Here is a 9,195-nt window from a genome sequence, read left to right as displayed (position 1 = left end):
GTTTCTACTGCCATCGGTCATTTTACAAGCAAGTTTACTATTATTTTTTATGTTGTTGCTGTTGTTGTTCTAGCCTTTGTCTGTGATGGCATTGTTGCAAACAAAGATCTACTTACCACTGATGTCCTGTACAGTCGTCTGTGAGACAACGACGTCATGCCATATTTTTTCTGATTCAAGTGATTCTGACTTGGTTATTTCATGTACATCGCATTTTTTGACAGAGCTAAGTATTTCTGAGAATTGAATTAAAAACGAAACCGGTTTCAGTCCTTGCATCATGTTCTGACAACGACCCACCACAATCGTGTAACGACCATCTCCGCTCTCACCCACGGGATCGAATTCATTATATTTACTGGGGATACGAGGCTGGTGTTGCATTACCAGGAAGAGTAAAAATATACTGGCAGCGGTGGGATTCGAACCCACGCCTCCTGAGAGACTGGAGCCTAAATCCAGCGCCTTAGACCACTCGGCCACGCTACCATGAAAGAAGCAAAAGAAATGTTCAGCCTTATTTTTATAGACATTCCATCATGTGTCTATCATCATAAGTATGGCTATGTCATATGGCAGTAAGTCAACTGTGGCTGGTCGCAGCCAGATTGAACTAGTAACATCAACACAGCATGGAACTAGTAACATCAACACAAAAGTGACTTGCTGAGAACCGGAACGTTATTAGCCTTTGGAGTTGCTCTTTTTGTTTTTCGTACACTCACACTTGCACAGAAATATATATATATATAGGTATGTATGTGTATGTATATCGAACGCAAACTCCAAGTATTACTTTTTTATATGTACTGGGAAACGATGAAACAAAGATAACGTTATGCCAGAAAAAAAGGCAATAACAGTGTCAGTAGTAACAATGAAGTTGATGGAAACGCATTGACATGACAGTTCAAAGAACTAAGAAGATTTATCTCAAAATCCTCAGATTAATCGTTTAGTGGTGGCATGGCTGGACCACCTTGCAAAAAAAAAAAAAAAAAAAAAAAAAATAAAAAAAAAAAAAAAAAAAAAATTAAAATAGGTCCTTCAGATGAGTTGGTAAGGGTGCTAGTATGAATAACGGATTTGAATGCTCGTTAAACCAAATCTGCTCTTTAACTAACTCGCCTGTTACACCTTGAGAAAAATAATCATAATTTAAAACAATAACTTCCTGTGTGGCACAATTTATAAAAACCAATATTTCTTGAATAACTTTCTTTCTCTGACGTGTTTGGTTTAGATAAAGGTGGCTTATGCCACCACTGACCCTTGCTCCAGCGTGGCCTGAAAGTGCAATGAAGTGTGAAAGGGAGGAGTGGTGTGAACCTCAGGGTTTTTTTTTAAAGTATATCTTAGTTTTATCTGACCACTGAGCTGATGAACAGCTCTCCTAGGACTGGCCCGAAGGATTAGATATCTTTACGTGGCTAGGAACCAATTGGTCACCTAGCAACGGGACCTACAGTTTATTGTGGAATCCGAACCACGTTATATCGAGAAGTTAATTTCTATCACCAGAAATAAATTCCTCTGATTCCGCGTTGGCAGAGCCGAGAATCGAACTTCGGACCACCGGATTGGAGGAACTATGTGTGAACCTCAGGACTCATCCCTACCAACAGAGACAATCTGGCTGCTCTGGGGATTTGCTGTTCTATTTCCCTGGCGTCCTTGATTGAAGACACGTGTTGGGGAAATTGTCTCTCTTTCTTCTATACATACATTTCTATTTGAGTAAGAGAGAGAGAAAGAGAAAGAGAATGTTTAGTGTCTTGCCGTATGTCTGTTTGCAGATGTGTTGGCCAACCTCAGTTCACCCTTTCCCATTTAAATGGAGGCTCGTGTCATGTGTTTCAGCATATGAGGCCAAGAAGAGTTTTTGTGCCTGCATCCATCCGGGTAATGCCTCTTAATTCGCCAAGGAATGCCATTCTGCTGTTGGAGACACCCGTGTAAGCGATAATGTTCGCATTTTACTGACGTCTGCTTGTCTTAACGATCTCCTTCCCCTAACCCCAAGCCCCCTTTCCTCAACCCCCCCCCCCCCCCAACACTTCACCAAGCCATCTTTCAGCGCTCGGGTTGAAGGCTGTTGAGTTGTAATTGGCCCTGAACAACTCGTCATAAACCCTTGAGAAAATACTTGTAATGAGGTATTCAGGGGTGCCGTTGCATATCTCTGATACCTGGCTTTGTTTTGTTTTGTATGTTGTTATTAGTCACTATACTGTACCGTTCATATGTTCATTTTATTCTTCTCGTTCATGTTTCTTCCCGAGCGTTGTTGACCTTGAATAACTTGTACCTGAAAATTTAAAGCTTAATTGAATCTTGTTGTTAAATGGAAGCTCCATTAAGGAGTCCCCCCCCCCCTCCCACACGCGAGGAAAACAATTAAAAAGAAATTCGACAAACCTCTATACTCTAGTCCAGCACCAAAAAAAAAAAAAAACTTGAAACACATTTTTTCCAATTTTTGGGTCAATACACATCGGGTCAAGTTCTGCTGCGCATGGGTCATTAGTTCTCCAACCGTCTAGACGGCTAGTCCCGACGTTAGTGTCGTGACCTGCCAACCCGAATTCGGCTCTGACTAAGGAAGGCCTCTTCATTCTGCAGTGTCAGACAGGGACCAGTTGTGAGAAAAGTGGTGCGGGGCTTGGAGGCGGCATGTTAAAAGTACCACTTATTACTCTCAGACTATCGTTGTTACTCGCAGAAAAGAACATATTGATAAACATTTTTTTTTTTTTTTTTTTTTTTTTTTTTTTTTTTTTTTTTTTTTTTTTTGTCTATCACAGTCCTGCAATTCGACTGGGTGGTATTTATAGTGTGGGGTTCCGGGGTGCATCCTGCCTCCTTTGGAGTCCATCACTTTTCTTACCATGTGCGCCGTTTCTAGGATCACACTCTTCTGCATGAGTCCTGGAGCTACTTCAGCCTCTAGTTTTTCCAGATTCCTTTTCATTATTATTATTATTAAATGCAAAAGGCTGGACGGAATATTTGTAAAAATCCGCGTGAATTTTTGCCTTAGAGTAGATATCAGTGAAATCTTTATTGACTTAAGTTTATAGTGAAAGTACTCTAGAAATCTTTCTTATTGTTTATTATCGTCGTTGACTGTTGTTTTGCTTCATTTGATGTGAATAGTGTATTAATAGCATTACTCATTGACGCTACTACATTTTCCCCTGTTTTATGTGTTATCATATTCATCTCGATACTTTCCCATCGATGTTACTGTTTTATTTATTGAAGTGTGATTCTTTCATAAATAGCCAGTGATTATGTTACGTTTTTTCAGCCGGTCTCTTGCATTACATTGAATACAATTTTTTTTTTTCTTGAGCTGACAGTAAATATCCCCAGCCAATATTACTGATGCTCCTCTCTTGCTTTTGATTGGTGAATGTATTGTAGTAGGAGAATGGGAGCATCTTCAGTTTCCGCCAGTCAAGATCAACTATAATGATATCGGCTACGGATATTTACCGCCAGCTCAGTCAGGTATTGGTGTATTTCCATTTGCCTTGATGTGTTTATATATATATATATATATATATATATATATTTATATATATATATATATATATATGTGTATATGTATATATATAGTATATATAATATATATATATATATTATATACACACATATATATATATATATATATCAATTCAAGCTACAAATGTCCTTTAATATCTAAATTCACTTTACCTCCCAAATGATATATTTTCATATATGTCACCGAAGGGGAATTTTTTAATTGATAATAATTTCGTCCCCCCATGGGATGTATATGCATATATATATTAGACTAATATATATGCATATACATACATATATATATGTATGTATATGCATATATATATTAGTCCGGCATAATTACCGTAAGTTCCGTGAAAGGTACAGTTTCAGTTATACTTTTATGAAAATACTTTCTTAAATTATAACTTTTAGTTTGGTAGTTTGGTAAGTCCTTTTTGATGGTAGTTCTTTTTTGTTGCTATTTCTATTCTATAAGTAATATTGTTTAATGTTGATACCAATTTTACATTTTATGGGTATTCGCAACAATGCTAGTAATATTTATTCTAGTTACCAAGGGAAATTATAATAATTGTTCGGTGTTACTTAATGCCATTGTTCTTGTTCTTGTTGTCTGTGCTTCACTTCGTTTTGCCTTCCCATGCAAACGGGACATATACGAGGTTCCTGCTAAGCGAAGGACGATGGCTTTCCACAGTAAAGATGCCATGCTGTTGACAGTAACCGCGATATACACAGAAGCCGAAGGCGAAAGCAAGGGTACTCTTTTGCGAGGGGGGGGAAGGGGGAGGGGGAAATGAAGGGCGACCGTTGCCTTGAAAGACAGTGAGACGCGGGGGTTGGGGGGGATTGTGGCGGGGGTGGGGGGGAAAGAGACCGAAGAGAGGCTGCCGAAAAGAGGGAGACCGTCTGGTTGCAGTTCACTGGGTAAAAGGGACCTTTTTTCGTGATTATGGCAGTGTCCCATAAAAACGTTTTCTTTAAGTGACAAATTTGGTGCCTCCAGGCGAATTTGTTCTTATATAAAAAAAATTCTGATCTAGAATTGATTCTGTGCATTTTATGTAATGATGAGAATTGAAAGGAAACCCACAAAATCATTGTATAACGTGTTTACTTATAAGTATTTACATTTTATTTTACTCCACACTCAAGTACTTTCAGGACCTATCTGTAGCCCATTTTAATGATGAGAATGTTAGTCAAAACGAGGGTTTGATGACGCCATCATTTTGTTAATATTCTATAACTAGATTATAACAAAATACTGTGGTATTTGAGTGATTATCAATGGATTCTTTGAAATTGTATGAAACTGAATTTTGAACAATCGATCTGGTGCCTTATTGCTGCTCAGAATTATCTTATTGCTAGAGTACCATGTAAAATAGGAATGAGATGGCCGTTCCTAAACTAGGAATGTTAAATACCATCTCGAAGCCGTTATGCTGGTCTCGGGCTGGAAGACGGCAAACCTAACCTTTAAGTTCCCGATTGTAGTTACACTTAGAAAACACAAATGTATGGATTTCCATTAATACTATTCATGCATTTCCTGCAACCGGTGACATATTCAAAGGTCATTTGAAGCATTCGAGTCTACAAGCTTCTCAAAGGACTGACAATCGTTCTCAGATAATCTGTGGAAGTTGCGAACTCAAGTGTCAGCCGTTTTGGCCTTTACCTTGTAACATTTCACTTCCAGACTTAAATTTTCTTATTTTCTTCGTGTTCTGAGAAGCATTTAATAATTTGATAGGGCAGATGTGCCATCACGTGAAGGTAAGAACTCGATTGAAATATTTGGGTTATTTTTGCCCATCTTGAGCTCTTGAACCCCAGCAAGTCTTTAGTGGAAAAATAGTAGAGTATGTGTGCTCACTTATTAGACTCACACACATACACATATTTTATAAATATACTAGCAGTTGTACCCATCCTTCAGACGTGTTATCAAACACACATTCACTTCTCAATGACCTGGACATACTTCTTTCCCCAGTCAGTGCTACTGCATCACTGACCATACCAGTCAAGCACCGCCGGCCGACGCAGGTGCATACATGTTGCGACAGGTCATTCAGGAAAGATTTTCATCGCGGGGCTCCTCTTAAACGGCCCTTGATAAAACTTAACCTATAGTTAAATTCTGATAGTGATGTTAAGTGTGCATGTAGTCATTTGTCTTAACCTGTGGTACCAAATTTGAATGCAGAAGGTTCAGCTTTGACCCTTTGGGTCCTATTCCCAGGGGCGTTGCGCCCTCCCTGCTTACAAAGCTGTGGTAGGCTACGACCCCCTTCTCCCCTGGTTAGTATGTCAAAAGGGCATAGGCCTTCCGCCCCCTAATATTGTGTGAAACCCTTTGGCCCCCGTTCCCAAGAGGGGTTCCTCTCCTACTGAGGATGCCTTATGGCCCCCATATTGTGGGGAGCCTGTTTGTACCTATAGAAACATTTCTACACAGCACAGATGTCAAATCCGAACGTTTTAAAAGATGAGGGGTATGAAAAAGAGGGGTTATGACCCCCTTAGAAACAGCACTGAAATTTTGGATTTTGACTAAAATCTTACTTTGTGGGGTGGGGTAGTCTATGGTAAATATTTGTTAGCCTTAGCAGTCAACTCAGAAAGTTGTGAAAAATGAGGAGTTATGAAAATGAGAGGTTATGACCCCCTTAGAAACGGCCCACGATTTTCAGATTTTGACTTAAATCTTCCTTTTGCGGGGAGGGGAGTCCATGGTGAAAATTTGGTAGCCGCAGCTTTCATAGTCAGGGCATGCTTAGCGAACAAAAATCGAGGCAGATAAACAAACCAGCAAATTGCTTTTCACCATGCACTATCGTAGTTACACTCAGAAACACAAATATATGGATTTCCATTTTATTTATCTATTTTTCAGGCATGGCTGTCATCTTTATCTGCTTTTCATTTATTCATTTCACTCTTGGATGTTCTGTTGTGTGTGGCAGCGTGGTAGGAAAGGTTAACGGCCTTTTTTATAGCTTGTTTCCCATAATAGTGAGAGTATTATATATATATATATATATATATATATATATATATATATTATATATATATATATATGTGTGTGTGTGTGTGTGTGTGTGTGTGTGTGTGTGTATGTGTGTGTGTGTGTGTGAACACGAGCTTGGAATATTCTTAAATCCACGGCAGAAAGGTGAGTGAATAACTGGGGACTTGGAACAAGTACTTGCGTAGTATATTCTACATTTTCAAGTTCACACTGAATATAACAGAAGTTGACAGACCTTTATATCCCAAAACAGAAAACTGTAACCCCGGCTCCCATTTCTGTTTCTGTATATAAAGGTCTGACAACTTCTATTATATTCAGCGTGAACTGGAAAATGTAGAATATACTACGAAAGTACTTGTTTCTCATTCACCTTTCTGCCGTGGATTGAAGGATGTTCCCAAGCTCGTGTTTCTTCGTGCTACATTGGATATATACCTACTATATATATATATATATAATATATCTATATATATATTATTAATATATATATGGTTATACATATATAATATATATTATATATATATATTATATATAATATAAATTATTATAGATATATATATATATGATATATATCTATATAATATATTTATATATATATATATATACGTATATATATATCTATATATATCTATCTATATATATATATATATATATTGTTATATATATCTTATATTATATATATATATATATATATAGATAGATAGATATATACAGATATATTATATATATATATAATAATAATAATAATATAATAATAATAATAATAATAATAATAATAATAATCAATAATAATAATATAATCAATAATAATAATAATCTCTCTATTATAGGAAACAAGCTAAGGAAAAGGCCGTTAACCTTCCCTACCACACAACAGAACATCCAAGAGTGAAATGAATAAATGATAAAAAGATAAAGATGATTGCCATGCCAGAAAAATAGATAAAGAAAATTGAAATCCATATTTGTGTTTTCCGAGTGTAACTACAATAGTGCACTCCACGTTTAGGTTTGCCGTCTTCCAGCCCGAGGCCGGCTCAGTAGCGTAGCAGAATGAATGTATATGTTTGTGTGTGATTGTGTACACCATTTATGTAATAGCATTCATGTTGAGTTTCCACGATTATGCTGAACATTCATGTTGAGTTTCCACTTATTATGCTGAACTCTTTTACAGTGATGAATATAACGAAGGGGAACTATATTATGCAACTGTGTATTTTCGTTTTTTATTTTTGTGGCATGGCTCTCATTTTTATCTCTTTCATTAATTTCACTCATTAATTTCACCCCTGGATGTTGTGTTGTGTGGCAGCGTTGCAGGGAAGGTTAACGGCCTCATCCTTAGCTCTCTTCCTATAATAGCGAGAGCATTATAAATATTAGTAATAAAAATAGCAAGCAAGTGACGCAGTCATAATATGCAGATTAGGATATGCAAATAGGATTCCAAGAAAATACTTGCAGGATACCTGGGCGGAGTAGGAAGTTTTGATGCAGGGCAACGGACTCCCCAAAGGACACAGCAGGCAAGGTCACTGGGAGGCATCAAGGACCTGCCAGAGAGGGAGAGAGAGAGAGAGAGAGAGAGAGAGAGGAATTACGTAGCGACAGTTTATTGAACTCGAGATTCCTTGGTACGGGACGACTGCGTAGGACTTGTGAAGACCTCAGGAATTCCGATGTGTCAGGACTCCTCAAGGCACGTAAGACTGAAATGAACGTTTAATTATTTTTATTAATATTATTCCCAGTAGTAGTAAAGGATCATTCAATAATTACTGAATGAACACTTGACACAACCTGTTGTAAGCCATATGAGTGAGTGGGAGTTCCTCATTCTGAGATTGTGTGCGCGCGCGCGTGTTCGTCCACGCTTAAGCTTCTCCAGGACAATATTATTATTGCAAATAGTTGTTGTAGTCGTATCATAACTCGACAAACATTGTTGCGGCATAGTGTTATTGCTATATTGTTATTCGTTTTATTCATCTCCAGTGTTTGGCCTTGAACATATTCGACAATATGGAAGGTAGCCATTGAGAAGTTGATGGATGATAGGACCTTTGTGGGGTGTACGTCACTGTAGTCCCCCATCCCTCCACCCACCCTCCAGTGGTGAAAGAATAAGTAGCAATGTAGGTTCAACAAAGACGGCTAAATAAATGCCTCCTGGGCATTTGGCTTCTTCCCTGTAATTTCTAGGTTCGCTCCAGCGCACTTGGGCCAAGAGATATCCATATGTATATTATTATTCTTAGCTCACCTAAATCTACAAAAATAACGGCAATATTTGAGAGAACTGAGACCGTAGGGGTATCAAGGTGCCCTAAGCTTTTAACGTATATGGGAGCCAGTTGTTTGAGAGGATGAGCCGGGGCTGGAAGAGGGTAATTTTAAACGTAAAGTTTATTAACTTCAGACCATAGTTGGTGAAAACGAAAAATAATGTGTGGTTAGACATTGCATTGTGTTGTAAAGGGATTATTATCTAAATACAAAATGGTTGTATAGTAAAATTCAGTCATAACTGGGATTGATTTTTTTCTTCAGCAAAGGTCTGTAAACTTTTTTTTCTTTATTTGCTGCAATAGTTCTAA

At 37.7% G+C, this 9,195-nt stretch overlaps 1 non-coding gene across 1 annotated transcript; it reads right to left on the bottom strand.

Annotated features, from left to right (window-relative positions):
* Nucleotides 1-407: 407 nt before the first annotated feature.
* On the bottom strand, nt 408-489 carry Trnal-uag (transfer RNA leucine (anticodon UAG)). Its single transcript has one exon. It is a non-coding gene; the product is annotated as a tRNA-Leu (tRNA).
* Between the last annotated feature and the right edge of the window lie 8,706 nt (nt 490-9,195).

The sequence above is a fragment of the Macrobrachium nipponense genome, chromosome 18 (assembly GCF_015104395.2).
Source record: "Macrobrachium nipponense isolate FS-2020 chromosome 18, ASM1510439v2, whole genome shotgun sequence".
Classification (NCBI taxonomy): domain Eukaryota; kingdom Metazoa; phylum Arthropoda; class Malacostraca; order Decapoda; family Palaemonidae; genus Macrobrachium; species Macrobrachium nipponense.
This window is presented reverse-complemented; position numbering and strand designations above follow the sequence as displayed.